Source organism: Podarcis pityusensis (genome assembly GCF_964106645.2).
Source record: "Podarcis pityusensis genome assembly, chromosome: 8".
NCBI classification, from domain to species: domain Eukaryota; kingdom Metazoa; phylum Chordata; class Lepidosauria; order Squamata; family Lacertidae; genus Podarcis; species Podarcis pityusensis.
The window spans coordinates 60,606,335-60,625,558 of NC_138033.1; positions in this window are offsets into that span (position 1 = coordinate 60,606,335).

The following is a 19,224-nucleotide window of genomic DNA, read 5'->3' on the forward strand; positions in this document are numbered from 1 at the left end:
GCAATTAGGTCTAGACACCCTACTCTCCATCTAAGCCAGGCTGCTTGGGTGACAAATATGTCAAATTAATACATCACCAGGTATGAAAGCACCCGTTAGAATTTGACTGAGGTACTTCCAGCCTGAGAAAGGGAACGATTTATCAATGCAAACTTAATAACATCTATTTGAATCTAACTAAAAATCAATATTTCATTACCAAATTGTTAGTGAGAATGAAGAAAAATTGCGGAAGTCGGGCGCTCTGGTGGAAGAGAAGCATCAGGAGTTCAATGCAGAGACGGAATGATTCATGAGGCCGGGCCGCGAGAAGGGTGAAGGAGGACGAATGCAGGAAACTTGGAGGGCCCCTTTCTCTTATGACCTTGGTGGCAAGGGGGGGGGGGGGAGAATGCAAGAAAATGAAAGTGACTGTCAACTCCCAACAGGGATGGATCATGCTATAAATCAAGCAAAGCCGAGAGAGAGAGAGAGAGAGAGTGTTGTAGGGTGGGGGTCTGTGTTAGGGTGCATGCACAGGGGGGAGTCAGTATTGAAAAAGGGGAGGAAAACTGTTGGTTAAATTTAACTCTTTGAACCAGTGGGTATATTTTTATTTATGCATCGGGGGGGGGGGGTTGCAAAGCACCTCTTCCGTTTCCAGAACAGAGTTTACATTAAGGAGGGAGAAAAAAATCTGTCAGGGTCAGATAGATGGTGAAGCATTGCTTTCTATTGGCTGAGATTTAAAGTACAGATCCAATAAGCATTTCCTTCAGCCCCGGAAAAGAGAAAAATGAGAGAATGAGGTTTGTCTGACACATAACTAAATCAGGAGACGTGGGGGGGAGGCCCAGTTCTTGAGACAGACACCCTCACCCCCTTTCTATATATATATGTGATTTGCACAAAACCCCCATATATTTAAAGACATTAATACTGCTATTATTAAAACTATATTGATCTAAACAGAAAGGCAGAGCCATTTGTTTAAGCTTTAACTACACGTGGCATTTAAATGTTTTGAGGCTGTTGGGGTTTCTTTTCTTTCTTTCTTTTTTTAAAATTAACTTTCACTCTTTTGCTTTGGGGTTATTATTATTTTTTTGTATCTGTTCCCTGACAACATGGTACTTTGCTGAATAAAAAATACAGAGCAAAATGGAGAAAATTTGTAACTGTCCTTTAACAATAGATAGCGGAGAGCCAGGTCTCAGATATGAATATCACACCTCTCCACATTAAATTAAAATTTATTCTTGGGAGTAGATTGTTTGCAAAATTGTGACACAGAGCACTGGCTGCGCCTATCCATCAGCCATCTCTTTTTGCACTTGCCCTGTCTCTTCTGATTGAGTCTTTTTTATCCTTTCTAATCCATCAGCATAAAAAGAACTTGTGTTTCTTTCACGAGGCAAATGAAAGGGCATCCATTTCAATAGCCAGCCCTGGAAAGTGACCCTCATTCATTTACAACTAGAATGGATGGCTTTTTCTGGAGCGATGAGGCCTAGTGCAGCTAGGTTGCCTGACGGCAGATGCTACTATTACTGATACCATCGCTGGAATCTCAGTGGGCGCAGGAAATGTGGGCCAGCTGTAGCAGTTGTTCTGAAGTGGCCATCTGCCCAGGGGAAACTGGTCCACTAGGGCAAATGGGCCACCGGGCCACCAAGCACAGTCAGCCCTCAACCAACTCCCACCTTCCTGCATCCTTTCATACACCCAATCCAGGGTGTCTGCTCACTGTTGCCTTTGAAGAATTCCTCAGGGAGAAGGATTGGGGCAAAACCCAGAATTAGTTGGCTCTGCCCATTGCTGTCTCTGCCTCGGCCTGCCATTGACTCTAGCTTTGGCGCCACCTACTGTGCGCCTCCCTGATTTCCTCCCTACCAAATGTGATGCGCCCCAGCTCCATCTGCATCTTCCCCCACTAAGCAATTTCAAGAATTCCCTTCTAATTTCTCCAGAAGCAAAGTTTAAAAGTAAATTTGGAGGACTCTGCTTTGCTGTGAGGATTTTGAGCATCTCTAGCATTTTGGCTACGCTGCAGAAATTTCTCATGGGGGCAAAGGCAGTCCATACATCCTAAAGTGAGACATTTGAAAGATCTCAAAGGAAACATAAATGCTTTTGATAAAAGCCAACAACATTTCTCAGTTGGATTCTATCACATGACAAACTCATTCCTTTTGATCCTCTCTGACTCCCATTGTTTCAATGGGAGAATGGTAAGAATGTCCTTAATTCTCTCACTGAAATCAGTGGGTCTTAAAACTTGGGGTTGTTTGCTTGTTTGTTTATCATGAGTGGTAAATATATGACCTTGCTTACTGGGCAATAGCCATTTCAAAAAGTCAAGCTATCATAGATGGATGGGAATGAATAGGCTTTTCTTATGAAATGACTGGGCTATCAAGTGATAAACTAATTAGCACATTACCATATTAACATTAACCGATGTGGGAATTTATTTGCTAACATAATTTAAAATTATTTATTTATTTCAGAAAATTGATAGACTACCTGAGCGTTAAAAATAAAAAAACCCTTCAAAGCAGTTTATAAAAAAAGATAAAACAATAAAATTATCAATAAGAAAAATTAAGAATAATAACTTAAAATTTGGACAAGTTAAAATGAAAATAGACTAAAATTCACACCAACTTCCTGAACACCTGGGCAGACTTTTCTAAACAAAGATGTTTTTGACAGATGCTGAAAAGGGCACAGTGAAGGAGCTTGCCTGTTGTCAATAATCAAGGAGTTCCAAAATGCAGGTGTTGCCACATTAAAAGATTGAGTTCTTACAAATACAGAATGGGTATTATGTAGCACCTGGAAGTGTCAATTCCGTCAACTTAAGTAGCCTAGTGGACCCATATTGGGTAAGACAATCTCACAGGTAAACTATCAAAATATCCCTGGTGTGGGTTCAACTCCAGCAGTCATCTCCCTGCATAGATTTCTTTCCAAAATACGATGTTTGGATGTGTTCTCCATATTAACTGCTTCCTCATGGCAAAGGGGACCTCAGTTGTCTCCATTCAGTATAAGTAGCTTTCTTTAGCAAGCATGTACAGTATAAATTAAGCATGTTGCACCTTGAGGTGATAATTCATAAGCTTATAACCAAAAATGACTAATGGTCACAGTCAACGGCACTGTGTTCTGGTATGCTTTTCTGGAAATACGGTGGGGGACCCATTTTATCAAATCTCTGACTTTGCTCATTTGTACAGCAGTATAAGCAGTGTCTCCTACTAAAGCAAAACAAAAGCAGAAATTAATATGCAGATCATGCATAATATCTCTTAAAAAGACATGATTGTGTTTCCAGAGTTCAGGGTTTGTGTTGAGCAGAATCTTATTGTCATCTGTGCTTTAAGTGACCATGGAGACTTTCAGTCTCGTGCCATTGTACAGGTGGGATTCAGTCATCTGCTGCGAAATTTAGGTTGCACAATTAAAATGGGTTTGGCAGTTGTTCTTGAAGCTCCTGTGGGGATTCAGCCTGTGCTTTGCCTTGAAGATCTGGCCAAAGAAGGAAACTTTATGGAACTTCATGCTGGCTTTTGGGATCAATGGTCCAGAGCAAATTTAGCTATAAAAGCTTCTAGGTCAGGAAGACCTACTCATGCTGGTTACAGATTAACTTTTGGTTTATTGGGTCTAGGGTGGGGGTGGTATTTGATTCAGTTCACATTTAAAGGTGAATCTACCTAATTCACTTTCTGAAACAATACTTTCTGAAACAATACGTGAACTGAAATACCACCACTGAAATTTGTACTTTTCCAACTTTTGTTATGTAATTCTTCAGCCTCCCTCCCTCTCCACACACACACATCTAAATGCACATTTTACTGAAAACAACATATTAGGGGAAATTGCTTTGCAAAAATGTGTTTACGATACAAAATTGCATACAAAAATGTGCATATAAGGGGGAAATTGCAATAAAATACTGATTGTGGGGGGAGTGAACAGAACAAAAAAACAGTGGAGAACTTAACTGAAAATTAGGCAAGGGGGAATAGAGAACTGGAAGAAACTGGCATATCATCCCATCCCTAACTGGGTGTGATGGTCAAGCATACCATGGGCTGCATTTCAGTTGTATATTCCAGTGAAAGCATGCATGGAGTGACGTGATTAGGGTCACACTAGCTGTTCTCCTTCCCAATAACCACAGGTTCAAGGGTACAGGGTGAATGGTGTCTGCACACATTACTCCTTGGAAAATGGACATTTGTATACTGTGCTGAGTGCAGGCCATGTGCGTTTGGGAGAACATATGCAAGCCAGACTGGCTCAGCCATTAGGCGGAGTGAGGCAGTTGCATCAGGCAGCTGATTTCAGGTGTCATGAAGCAACAGAAATTTTTTGGTTGGTTATTTATGAATATAAATACAAATAATGTTGTAACTTTTTTCCTGCCATGGAGGAGAGGCAGTTCTGGGACTTTCTGCTTCAGATGTCAGCGTAATTTGATCACTCTTGGGATTCTTTAGCTGTGATTCCTGCATGGGGGTCCCTCCCAACTCTCTTTCTACAGGGTCCCAATATCCAGATTTGTAGCGATGCAGCTGATAATGTATTCTATGGACCCAAAATACATGCTTTCTCCTGTTTCTCAAGGAGTCCAACAGCAAGACATGCATTTCACGTGATTATTTTAAATGCAAATGAATTTTATGTTTCATACACACAAAAATGCATGGCAAGATCCTGAGAAAGGCATAGTCTAGCGGGGAGCTGGCCTCCAGTTTGTCAGCAAGTTTGGAGCGTGCCAGACTGGCTGATCCACTGCAAAATGTATAGCAAACAGATTCCTCCCTCGTCTCAACTTTGGCCACCAAGGTCATGTTGGAACTCTAGGATTTTGACCATTTATTTAATTGTCCTCCTTAGTCTGCACAACGAAGCTGCAATCCGGCACCCAGCTATGCCGGCTCAATCTTTCGTTGAGTCAATGAAATTTTTAAAGAGCCTAGCATGCAGAATTTCAGCCATAATGTTTAGATCAGGGGAGGAAACAAGTGAAGGAACTCTGTGTGTGTGTGTGTGTGCGTGAAAAAAACCTGAACTGCAATCGGAGTATGTGAGAGATGGCTTTTGTCTTCTTTATCACCACTTTCTTGCCGTGCTTACTGAAGAGATATTAATGCATTGTGGAGATGGCTGCAAAAGTGTGATCCTTTTTTTAAAAAAAGAAGAAGATTCTTATCAAAACTCCAGATGGTCTACATGTGATCAGACCTGCTGCAGGCAAGCGGGATGCATCCATATCCAGTTTCTTTGCCAAATCCATACCTTCACTCTTCTAGAAGCCTGTGTTCATTCTTTTATCATTAGATACCCTCCTTTTTTCTTCTTCTTCAATGTAGTGTGTTCCACACATGTTCATTCATTGACAATGGGGGTAATTAAAAGCCTTGGCGATGTAGATCAGTGGTTCCGAAACTTTTTTGAGCAACTGCCCCCTCGGTTCCATAAATTCATCCCCAGTGGGCCCCCCCACCTTATAAAAAGCATTATATTGAATAATGACCCGCTCTGGATGATAATAACACAATAAAATTCAGAACAGTGCTAATCAATTGCACACATATTCAGAATCCAATTCAAACTATCTAGTTTAACTAATTCAACAAAACTGATTAACTCGATCCAGCGATTCCAGCTTGGTAAAGTCTGATCGTCTTTCATACCTCCAGTGTCCCTCTGCCACCCTCTTGCCCTTTAGTGCCCCACCTAGGGAATCCCACTCCCCCCCCCCCCCCGCATGGCAGGCAGGAACCACTGATATAAACGTTTATAATGAAAGCTCGTTCCTGCAACATCTCCACAAGGCTACCTTTTTCAGAGATTGGACAGGGAGAGAGGATATTTCAGTGAGGCCAGCGTGGCATTCATAAGAAAGTGTCGCGGACTGGGGAATCCCCAAGGGAAGACAGCTCATAGAAGAGGGAGCAAACCTCAGAAGCTGAAGAGATGCCTGGGTTTGGTGAGCAGGAAGAGGCTGCGGCAAAGAGCAGCCCAGAATCAGAGGCAGAAGCTGAGGGCTGAAGAGGCAGAGAGGAGGCAGGCTGCTGATGAAGCCCAGGAATCTCCCTCTCCTGCTGTGACCAGCTCCTCTCCCCCTCCGTCTGAGTTGTTAGGAGACCCCACTTTCCCCCCACAGAGTGACCATTCCCAGAACGGCTTAACAATCAATCACTCTTCCCAGGGAACTCCTCTAGGAGTTACTTGAGAGAAAATCAAAACCAACAGGACTTAACTTCAGAGAAAATGTGATCAGGGTGCGAGTGTTCATGGGAAATACATGATTCTTTCTCCTTCAGAAATCTAGCATGTGGGACATGTGGCGCCTACACTTTGGTACTCCCTGCCTATTGATATCAGCAGTCCCGGATTTATGTATAACCTAAACAAGCTATAGCTTAGGGCCCCAGTCTCTTGGGGGCCCCCAAAAAACATTAAAGGGGGAAAAACTGGATGTACGTTTCCAAAATATAAGATAAAAAAACAAATAAAATAACACCTACATACAGCAAGTGTGTTTTGTGTTGTGTAGGCTCCTACTATGTAAGCAATGGGCCCTGCCTGCTAGCCTGCTTCCTAAAATATCGCTGGTCTGCACATTTCTATATATAGGGTGCCTACATTCTGCATGTGCAAATGGCTTTAGATTCCTATTAGGTCCATAAATTACCATATAGCATATATTCAACACAAAAAACAGCGACAATTTGTTGTTGACAAAGGACAGCTGGACATACAATATAAAGGGCCTCATTTCCTTCAATAGCTTAGGGCCTCATCAAATATAAATCCAGCCCCAGGTATCAGGCCAGCATCTCCACTGTAGTCTTTTTGGTGACTGCTAAAAATATCTTTGTTCAGACACGTCTACCCAGAAATTGAGAAATTTGATTGTGAGTTTTAATCTTTTTTCAATTTATTGCTTTTTAAAAAACTTTTTGAAAGTCTTAAATTATTGCTTAAATTCTTCTTATTGATCAACCACTTTGAGAGTTTTTCCCCCTCCCTACAATCAAGTGGTATGCAAATTTTGAGAAATAAATAAAAAAACCCTTGCCCTCTTGCTAGATGTGTAAAGGCATCTTGCCCGCTCTGCAAGTTGCCTTCAAGTTGCACCTATGTGTGTGGATGAGCATATGCAAAGTCATTGCAAATATGTGTCGCACACGGGCCCCACGCCCAAGTCTTTTAAGGACGTTGTGGCACCTTTGCTTAATCCAAGTTGCAAGTGAGTGCCTCTGGATAGATAGGACACAACAGCGATAGCTGCTTCAAGAGTGGTGCTTTCCCCTTGTGTGTATCAGATGGGCTTTCAATGTATTGATAGCACAGAGCTTTGAGAAGCAGAAGCCGGGCTTCTTTGATTCTGTGTGTGAGGAACTGTGAAACATTGCTCATGGAAATCCACTCAGCCAAGGCCTGGTAGAGCCGCTACTTCACTGTGAAGCCTTTAAATGTATTCCGATAGAGGCTGCTTCATATTCCCCTCAAAACCCCAGCAAACTTCAGATTATGCTGGGGGGGGGAGCACTGTTCATATATATATATATATATATATATATATCCCTCTTAATCACAACATGCTTAAAGGATTTCCAAAAGCTATCTGATAGTCACTTTTTACAGTCCTGGATAATTTACTAATTTTCTTTCAAATCACTTCTCATCTTAATAACATGATCTGTTAAATAAAATCCCTTCCATTTCTGTAACATGTTGAGGGTGGGGTGGGGTGGGGTGGGTGGAGAGATATGAAGGCGGATGAAGATCGGTTTTTTTCTCCATTTTTCATTCTGTGTGGGTTTTGGATAGCTCAGACGGTACAGCATATATATATATATATATATATAGTCATAAAGCGCTACAGCACTCTAAACTGCACCACAGAAAAGGAACAGACACTCCAGCGTCTGAGGTACTCTGTGCCATAAACTCCCATAATAGAAACAGATGGTAAACATGCCTTGGAAGTAGGAAAGTACTGTATGGGAAGCTGTACCCTCACATATGAAGATATTCAAGCCTGAAACTAAAAAGATACGTTTGGCTTTGTGCCAGACGTGTTGTATAATTCAGCGGTTGGTATTGGTGATAGGCAAAGGTACGATTTACGGCGATGGCCTTCCTGGCTTCAGAAGCTTCTGGAACAATTGAAATTCTTGCTTGTTTTTAGCCTTGAATGGCAGAAATAGTTAATTTGATGCATGTGGGTGGCGTGGGGTGGGGGTGGGGGTTTGTCACTTGCTGCCAATAAATTTTATGTGACGGTGGTGACTGGGGGAAAAATATCACCCACAGCCTTCTTAAGTCTGTGGGGTGTAAAATGTCAGGTAACTAGATGCCTCGGGAAATGTCTTCCAATGCCTGACTGCTCAGAAATTTGGCTCTTTGAGTTCAATAGGACTTACTCTCATAAGATGCAGTGATGGCCTGGATGATTTAAAAGAGAATTAGATAACTTCATGGAAGATATGGTTGTCTGTGCCTACTAGTCATTACATTCTACCTCCACTGTCAGAGGCAGTGGATGCCTCTGAATACCACTTACAGGGAGACATATGTGAGGAGAATGCTGTTGCACTAAAATCGCACAAAACCCATTATCAGTGAGGCCGTTCTCACTATGCAAGAGCGGCCTGATCATAGAACTGCTAAGAACCAGTTTTTAAAAAGGTAAAGGGACCCCTGACCATTAGGTTCAGTCGTGGCCGACTCTGGGGTTACGGCTCTCATCTCGCTTTATTGGCCGAGGGAGCTGGCATACAGCTTCCGGGTTATGTGGCCAGCATGACTAAGTCGCTTCTGGCGAACCAGAGCAGCGCATGGAAACGCCGTTTACCTTCCCACCGGAGCGGTACCTATTTATCTACTTGCACTTTGACGTACTTTCGAACTGTTAGGTTGGCAGGAGCAGGGACCGAGCAACGGGAGCTCACCCCGTCACAGGGATTCGAACCACTGACCTTCTGATCAGGAAGTCCTAGGCTCTGTGGTTTAACTCACAGCGCCACCCGCGTCCCTTAAGAACCAGTTTAGGAGGAACCTAAAGTTCCCTGTTAGAATTGGGGGGGGGGGGGGAATCCTCCAGATAAGGTACAAGGAGGACTTTTTATGTAAAAAAAGAAAAGGGTGAGGGGTTGAGTAAGTGTTTTCCAGGACTATGAAGAGTTGGTGAGGGGCTGGGGTGGCAGAAGGCTGCAGAAGGTGGTTGGCTGGTTGATGTATCAGCCAAGTTGACATGCATTTCCTATATGGGGTTTGTGTGCTGACTGAATGCATTCACAGACTCTTTGGACTCTGTCCTGCAATGCATTACTGGATAAAGTCTATAAGATTCAAGGTAGCAGCGCCATTGCACCCCAGCCTTAAGGTAGCTGTCAGCTTTGCCATCCAGTCAGTTGGGATAAGGGGGAAAAAATAGTGGTCTTGCATGACCATGGTTCAGAAACTCCCTCCGCCGTCAGGAAAGTTAGCTAGCAAACATGGGGAAACAGCTTCTTGAAGCTTCCTTATAGCAATTATGTTAACATGTGTCATGATGAGCTAAGTGGCAAGTATCACACCTATGAGTGGAACTGGCAAAGGGATTTTTATTCATCTCCGGAAGACAGCTAAAGAAATGTCACTCGTTTCACTTGGCATTGTTTTACTAGGTGGGTTTTTTTCTCTCTCTCTCCTCTTTTTTTTTTTTTTTTTTGCCATGAGTGAAGGGAAATGTAATGTGAGCATTGCACTGGAGGGCTAGCTGAAGGTCACAAGTGAAATATAGCTTTCTGCTGCACTTGGTCTCCATCTGAACGTTACCTACATTATCATCAGGACTCACTGTCATGATGGGGAGACCTTGTCAGATGAAGGAGGTCACCTAGAAGCTGGAAGAAAAATTGTGGGGGGCACGTCTCTCTCGGGGTGTGTGTGTGTGTGTGTGTGTGTGTGTGTGTATGCAGTTTTGACAGCAATAAATTGTTGGCAAAGGAGACACTTCTTCCTTCCCTGGAACGTCGTTGGAACATGAGATATTGCTCTCACCTAGCACCTTCTGGAACTTAAACCCTTTACTTGGAACCCCAAATAAATCTTGGTGCTGGAATGTTTTAATGTTCTGGAACAAGACTGGGACTTCCAAGCTGGATGGCATGCAAAAGGCCATCAATAAATACTCAATAAATACTCATTCCTGTACAGTGACAAATGCTTCTGCTACCAGATGAGGTATTCCATCTATCCAGGGTGAGGGAGCTTGTGGCTACACCGCAAAATAGGATGACTTGCCACGTAGATCCCATTCCAACAGCCAAACTTCTCCAAGGTGAATTATCTCATCAGCTGTTGTGTGCTGGAGCACAGTGCATGCTTCAAAAGCAAAAGGTTCAGTCCCTGGCTTCTCCAGTTAGGGATGGGCAAATCTCTTGATTTTTGTTCCATTTTTGCATTTTCCCAGCTTTATGTTGACTTCCCCACATCTTTGCATCAGTTGCATTTTTTAAAAAAGAAAAGTCCTTGCTGAAATCTGTCAGCATTTTAATATACATTTCTCCCAATATATACATGCATGTATGCAATAATACAAACATTTTTGCAAGCATTTCCCTCCAATATAATGTATTTCGATATGCTATTTTCACCTTGAACTGCATTGCAAAATTCAGAGAAGAGTGTCTTTTGAAGAGAAGCTCTGTTTTGGTTTGCATATTGTTTCAGGGAGTGCATATATATATTTTCCACCGAAAAAGAACAGAAGCAAATTTCTATATATTTACTTCCAGGCAGAGCTTTGAAATGCTCCTGCTTGAAGAGCCACTGCAAGTCCGTATAAGACAATTCTGTGTTGGATAGAAACAAAAATATTAAAATACAGATTGTCTAAACTGCGCAGCACTACTGAAGCCCTTTCCTTCAAAAATAGTCAGCTCCCAATGGCCTGTTAGAATAAAAAAGGTCTTCCCCTGCCGGTGAAAGGATCACAAGGAGGGAGCCAGTCTGGCTTCTCTAGGAAGGGAATTCCAAAGCTTGGAAGCAGCCGCAGACAAGGCCCTCTCCTGCATCCTTGCCAAGTGTGCCTGTGAGGGTGGCGGGACTGAGAGAAGAGCTTCCTCAAAATATTTCAGAGCCGGGGCAGGTTTGTATGGGAGAATGTTGTTTAGTCGTTTAGTCGTGTCCAACTCTTCATGACCCCATGGACCAGAGCACGCCAGGCACTCCTGTCTTCCACTGCCTCCCGCAGTTTGGTCAAACTCATGCTGGTAGCTTCGAGAACACTGTCCAACCATCTCATCCTCTGTCGTCCCCTTCTCCTTGTGCCCTCCATCTTTCCCAACACCAGGGTCTTTTCCAGGGAGTCTTCTCTTCTCATGAGGTGGCCAAAGTATTGAAGCCTCAGCTTCAGGATCTGTCCTTCCAGTGAGCACTCAGGGCTGATTTCCTTAAGAATGGATAGGTTTGATCTTCTTGCAGTTCATGGGACTCTCAAATAGTCCTCCAACAGTCCTTCAAATAGCCATGTGCTGTTTTGTATAGGCTCAAAACAGCTCTCCACACGCTTTATCAACTACAGCTCCCATAATTCTTTTGGAGGAAGCCATGACTATTTAAAGTGGCAACACAGTGCCAAGTGTGACCTAGATCTCCCCTCTCATTGCTGTCCATCAGTGAGTGACAGTTTGAAGCCAGGAACCTCTGCACTCTCTGAGGCTGTCTCCACAGTTGCAACACTGGGAAATCAGAGTTCCAAAATGCGCAGGGGGCCTTCACAAATACAGAAGGACCCCGGACTCATGGACTCTGATGTGACAGAGCTAACACACACATTCCCTTAACACACCCTCAAAACAGCTCAAGAAAGCTTATCTGAAAGGATGTTGAAAACTTGACTCTGTTGCATTGATTGAACTACAAGCAGTGCCTATCTCAGGCGCTTTTCTGAATTTTGTCTGAACATTTCAGTGTGTTTTCCGTGAGTGCAGCTAATACGGTTTGAAATAAAGATTAAAGTTTATCCTGGCCTTATTGCTTCTCCGACTCCCAGAGATCTAAGCGAGACCTGCAAAAGCATAAACCTTTCCCCGAACATTATATTTTATGCAGTCCAAAAATGTGACACATGGGGTCTTTAATAATTCACTGCTTGTTAACATTAAACAACTGTTAACATGCTCAAATAATTAGTTATGCTTGCTTGACATGTTTGCATCTTTAATAATTGATGCATTTATCTTAATTACTAACAGTATTATGGTCGTAATATGCATCTTTTTTCTATCTTAAAATTTTAACAAAAACTGACTTTTTGCCAAAAACGATTATCTTCTAAGTTTTAATTACTTGTTGTAATTAAATTGCAAGGCACGATATTTTATTAAAAATATCTTGCGTGGGGAAAAAATATTTAATGGAAATGAGGTGATTTGTTGTTTATGCATCACAGTTAGTAAATATTTCATAAGTTTTGTATTACCCTTTCGGAGTGGATATATAAAACACACACACACACACACACACACACAAAGAAAACCTAGAGCATTCTTAATGCGAGAGACCATTTTAAAAACTGCTAGGGTAAGTCTTCATTTTTCCTCCCAGAAGGATTTGCAAAAGTGAATGAATAGAGCAAGATGGTAGAAAAGGTATGCATTGTAACGGGGACCTGAGATCTGGGATGCCTCGGGTGTGCTTAATTTTCACATGAAATGAAGATGAGTCTCCAGGAGGAGAAAAAGGGGGGTGGAATCCTTACCAGGCACCTCTGTCAAAGACTCTCTTGCTTGCTGCTAATAGCTGTAGTAGTAGAGCGTGGTTTGTGTGTTATATGTGCAATCCATTATTTATTTATTAATATCCTGCTAGAGATTGGATGAAGCTTAATTTAACAATGTCGGCCAATTTGCCAGGAGACCATTTGTGTGTGCATGTGTATTTGGTTTCTTTTTCTTTTTCTAGAGAGGGGTGTTGGTGCAGGAAATGAAGCTCCTGCTAGTTAAATTATATTAAGGACCTCTTAACAGATAGATGGAAATCGTCTTGGATTCTTCTTGTGCAGTCAGGAAATAGCTGGTTTCCTCTACATCCATGATAGCTGGGACATTAAATGACCAAGAGGGTTTTCATTTTATTTTAAATGAAATATTTGCTAAAAAATATGTATAGACCATTTTTTCATTAGAAAAAATAAATTCAAACCAGTTTGCAACATATACACACAAGCGTGAAGTACATACTTTATACAAAAAAGAGTAAAAAGCAAGCATCAATAGACCATTGAGGAAGGATGTATTCTGTTGGCCCAGAAGGTGCCTGCTGAATCTCTAGTGGCAGAGCATTCCACAGGACTGCTTATGTCAAATGAGCTTCGCCAACTTGGAGAACGACTGGTGACACTTCTGCAGATGAACTCAGCGATTTGACTGGGATGTAAGGGTTCAGGCAATCCCTGAGGTACCCCAGACCTAAATTATTCAGGGCTTTTGTAAATTAATACAAGGACCTTAAACCCGTAGTAGATGGGTTATAGCCAGCCAGCTATAAGGCCCGGTTGATATCAGTCAGTAAGTAATGCCTTCCTCAGTTAAGCCAGTTAAGCATTTAAAGCTGCCCCTATATTCTCCTATTTTTTATTTTTAAAAAAGGTTTCTTTAAAGCCTTAGGAACGATAGCAAGAACAAAACATAACACAATATATATTATTTAATGTAAGATATATTTAGGAAAACAGAATATGAATTTACAGCACAATCCTAGGCATATATTGAATTCAAATAAGTTTAATCCCTAGTAAATGGGCTGTAGCCAACTAAGCCCTGCTCAGAGTAGACCCACTGAAATCAATGCACCTGTTAGTCATGTGTCATGTGTTAGTCATTCATTTCAATGGACCTACTCTGACTAGGTTGCCATCCATCTGTCTCGGGAGACAATGGAAGAGTACGCCTTTGGGGGTGAAGTCAAACTGTTTAAGAGTTACAGAGCCTGCTGTGGCTGTAGAGACATGTTTCATTGCAGCTGGGGCAGATGAAGGCATCCGGATGGGCTGATACAGGTGTAGCACCACCTCTTCTATGTGCTTAAGATTTATTTTAAAAATGTGAAGAAATACACCTCATCATGCATTAATTAGGCTAAAGATGGACCTGACCAGCTCAAAGATCATGGGGGTAACGGTCATTTTTAAAGCTCCCCATGTGCAGGGCAGCGTTAAGCCCTTTAGAAGCCCTAAGCATATGGAATTCTTTTTAAAAAAAATACTACATTGTAATTTATTTATTTCTTAAATCACACAAAACTTGCATGTATACTGAAATGCCTGTATGTCATGTGCAACACATGACAGGATCTGACTTCCTTGAATTATTTTAATCTAGGTTGGTATGGCGCTCCCAGATTTAGGAGTGGATAGGTGATGAATTTAATGATTTCATGGTCACCTTATAAAAAGAAAAAGTCTCAAGGTGACTTTATACAAACCACAACCAGGTAAAATCAGTTGAAAGTTAGGGTGGGGGACCCCCATGTTAAAAGGCCTAAGATTGTTAATGGCCTGAGACCTAATTGTGGAGATTGGGGAGGGCATTCCACAAATGGGGAGCCACCACAGCAAAGGCTGGTTCTTCTGTAGCCACCCTCTGAACCTCCTGCAGAGGGTGTCACACAAAGAAGGGCCCCTGATGATGATCACAGGGTCTGGGTCAGTTCATAAAAAGAGAATCGAAGAATGAGGGAAGAGTATGGACTGGCGTGCAAGGAAGTCTAACCAAGTTCTGTCCCCCTCCATGATGACTCCTTTGATGCTTTTCTGACATATCAAATTCTTTCAACAATTTCTCATTTTGGGGAGGGGGGAGCATCCCTACTTTGCCGGTACCCTGGGCACATGCTGAATCTGCCTATTGGCCCAGGTGCAATGCGGTGTGCGGACAGTTGAGCAGAATTGTGTGAACAATGAATCTGCTCAGTTCATAGCAGGATTGGGAGCCGTCCCTGCTATTAAACTCCTGGATTCCAAAGAGATTTACACTTCTGAATCGGCACATGTAAAATTACATCCTAATTGGCTTTAAAACACGCTTTCGGTTTTGTATCCTGCTGGCAATTAGATTTTTTTTCTTCTTCCTTCCTTCCTTCCTTTCTTTGTGTCTGTTCTTAAACAGAGGGAGCTGGGAAACTTCAGGCTAAAGACTTGAAGGGAGGGAGGAGGGCTGGGAGAAAGAGGAGGGGGTAGGCTTCCCTCTCTATTACCTTGATGTCTATCCAATTCATTTCAATAAGAATGTAGGAGTATTATATCTGAGAAGTGGTTAGTTTAAATGTCTGCACATTTCTGAATGCTTCACTTGCTGATAGTGCCCTCCTAGTCATGCGTATTTATTTCTTATAGAGCCAAGTCCATGCTGCAGTGTTCAAGCATCCATCAAACAAGATTCCCCCACCTTTCGTCTTCCCAAGGTATCTTTGATTCCATCACAACGTTGGACGAGCTTGACACATTTGGAGGAGGAGGGAGATCCCCCTCATCCACACAAGGTATTTTTTAATATATAAAAATTGTTAGCATTATTTTTCATTAGTTTTATTATGCTTAAGTGCACTGGAGGAAATAAGCAGCTTTTGCTCACGACCAATTAGCCAATCTTTCCGATATGTCTTCAGGCTTTGGGGAGGTGATTTCAAGGGTGCGGTCATTTCCACATATTACACGTGTCCAGGATAAGGGGCTACAGTGAGCTCTGGATGTTCACTTAAAAACATATTCCGAACTCAGAGGCAACATCTTCTTAACAAGATTGAGGGGGTCCGTGCATGATGTCACGCAATGTCATGATGTCATGCATGTGACATCACAACAAATCAGGATGACTTGAGTCCCTGACATTGCTTGTGCAACACCACGAGGAGCGGAGAATGCCCCTTGAATATTGAGGTGGCTCGGCCCCTTCAAAAAATACACTTTTGGAGAGGAGGGGGCAAAACAGCCTTGTTTCCTAAGGAGTTGGCGTTCCTGCAGAATTCTACAAGTAGCTCTCACAACCCTTTCTCCTATAATTCACATATACCCCAAAATCTGCTCAGGAAGTTTGAAGGGTCATTTGGAAGTGTAGAGGTGGAGGGGGGGGGGAAATAAAGAACTGATAAAAAAACACTTCCCCTCCTTTTTGCAGAAGCTTTGCTGAACACAAGCACCTTCTGGAAATGAAACGGGCCTTTGCCTTCTACAAATGGGAGATGCCTTGCATTCACAGAAGGCCATCTTTGGATTCACCTCATAATGTGTGAATCAAGTCCTATGAGGGGATGAATCATGGTGGTTGTGAACATGCATTGAGAAGACCTTTCCCTCACTTTAATCCCTGACATCTATGGTATCGGTGTTGGAAATGCCAGCAATGGCCCATAGATCAGACAGAACAGATGTGCCACGCCAAGGCTGGCCTTCCCTAACCTGGTGCCCTCCAGTTGTTATTAGACTGCAATGCGTGACATCCCTGACCATGGCCTATGCTAGCTGGGTTGATGGTGATCAGCGTCGGACTAGGACCTGGAAGAAACCAGGGTTCAAATCCCCACTTGGCCATCGGGTGGTCTTGGGCTAGTCACTGCCTCTCAGCCTAACCTACCTTACAAGGTTTTTGTTGGTCTTAAATGAGGATAGGGGAACCATGGATGCCACAGTGAGCTCTGTGACAAAAGAGGTGGGTGATAAATGCATTAAAAAATAATAATTAAGTAAGTAATCAGAAAAGCTGTGCTGGAACAGCCTAAAGGACTGTCTAGTCCACCACCTTTCCCTCCACTTCTCCCACATTTGCTAATCAGATGCCTAGGGGAAGTCCACAAAATGGTCATAAGTTTAAGGTGGATACATCAGCATCAGTCCATCCTGTCGGACCCTGCATCTGGATAATTTTAAATCCCTCTGCTGCTGTTCCTCTACAGGGTTTTTCTTTAAGATAATACTTACGAGGTGGACTGAGAGTTCCATTGTTTCCATTCTGCAACAGTGTAAAGTTACCAGGAGCAGTTTCAAATTTAGTGTCTATTCAAAGTGTTTTATTCATATTTGTTTCTTTTTCTTTTTTCTTGTTGGTAATTTTGCACACACAGACACACACACACACACACACACACACACACACACACACAGCAAGATAATACATAATGCAAGTTAGAATACATATTTTTTGTGTTTTGATGTCGGGTGATGGCCTGAAGCTGAACAGCTAATAAATACATTTATTCGTTCATTTGAGGTCCCATCTTCCTCCCTCCTGGTAAAAGTAACTGTAGTATTTATGTAGAACAAAACTTTTATTACTAACTGTTTAATGCTTTGGGGTTTATAAAATAAAAAATGTAAAGGAAAGAAAGCATACTATGTATTGAAAATATTAACTCAGTGTATCCAAAATGCATTAGATAAGGTAATATTTGTATGACTTTCTATCTCGCTCTTTCTCCCCATACCCTCTCTAATGTGAAATTGACTAGACCAGACAGAAGACCACAAGGTAAGACCCTTAAAAAAAGAACTCTGGTAGATCAGGCCAAAGCCCAGCGCTTTGTTCTCACTGTCAGATGCCAATGAGAAGCTTGCAAAGAGAACATAAGAACCCATGAAGATAAGAAGAACCTGCTGGGATCAGGCCAATGGACCATTTAGTCCAGCATCCTGTTCTCACAGCAGCCAACCAGATGAGTGAGCAGGGCCTGGGCACAAGAGCACTCTCCCCTCCTGTGGTTTCCAGCAACTGGTATTCAGAAGCATTGCTGCCTCCAACTGTGGCTAGTAGCCATTGATCATGGTCTCCTCCATGAATTTGTCCAATCCTCTTTTGAAGCCATCTGGGTGGCTGGCCATCACAGTTTCCTGTGGGAGCGAGTTCTATCATTAAATGCAGTCCATGAAGAAGTCTTCACTCAGTTTTGCTCCCCGGTCATAAAAAACAACAACAGGCCTGCTTCCTTGCCAGGCAGTAATTGCCTTTCAGATCTCCCTTTCTTAACTCTCCTCTCACTTCTGTGTGGCATCTTGAGCTTTGCTATAAATTGCTTCATAGCCATATTTGGGGCTAGAGAGGAATTTCATCCTCAACCTAATTGGGCCAATCTGGGTTTTTGCTGCCTACCTCATAGCAATCATCACAACTTGGGTGGATATGGCAGTAAGACCCTTAGTCCTTGTTGGAGGGGAGTTGTATGCCTCTGCCTTCCTCTCCGAGGCTGGGGGCAGGGGTGCCAACTTGAATAAAATATCGACGCGGGGGGGGGGATAAGCACAACCTCACATAACTGATCACATGACATGGTACACACACACGGCAATGCCCAGCAACCTGGGAGAGGGCCAGCCCCTCAATTAATTTATTCGGGAGGAAAAGGGACCCCGGCCCTTAGGCTACTATGGCTGTAGGCTATCCCTTAAAGTGATCCTGGGGGATCTGTCCATATGGGAACTGAGGACCATAGCTCTCCCCAATGTGGCAAACCTGTCGGGATCACACCTATTTGATGCATGTCATCAGCTCAACCCTCCAGACAGGCTAGATGATATAGGTGATACCCAATGCCAAGCCAAAACTCACTTATATCTGTAATCAATAAAGATGTGGCCTATTTTGAACCCAAGACTCTTGTCTGTGGTCTGTTTGTTTGCATGCCATTATGCAGCCGGTGGGTCAGGTTGCTTGGACGTGCAAATAGTTTTATAATCACGGACGGCAGTACTTTGTTAAGTTGCATTTTACCTGTGAACAAGGCATGCTATTTGACTTAAAGGTGAGGGGATATCACATTTGCTGCCTGATTAGGGATTATAAATTGCACAGAGTCAGCCTTGGCATGATTCCCCCATTGAGCCAATCCGGAGCTGTTTTCAGCCAAACGAATGTATTTCTCGTCCTTCCCCCTCCGTTCCCTCAAATTAAATCTGAATTCCTGATTATCCAAATGTTTTAGATGTCCTTCAGGCTTTGTGGCTAAATTAGGCTGCACTGTATATCTGATTATAACGGGATTTGTGATGGGGAATGCATTAGCATCTGTGACACAAAGTTGGGTGGGATTTTTTGTGTGTTCCTTTTAGAAATTAACCCCCCCCCCAAAAAAAAAACCTGGGTTGTATTCTTCCTTGCTCATTCATAGTGATGACATTTGTAAGTCTTCGCCCATGCCAAGAGTATCTGTAATGGCCCGTGTTGATTCAAGATGTCC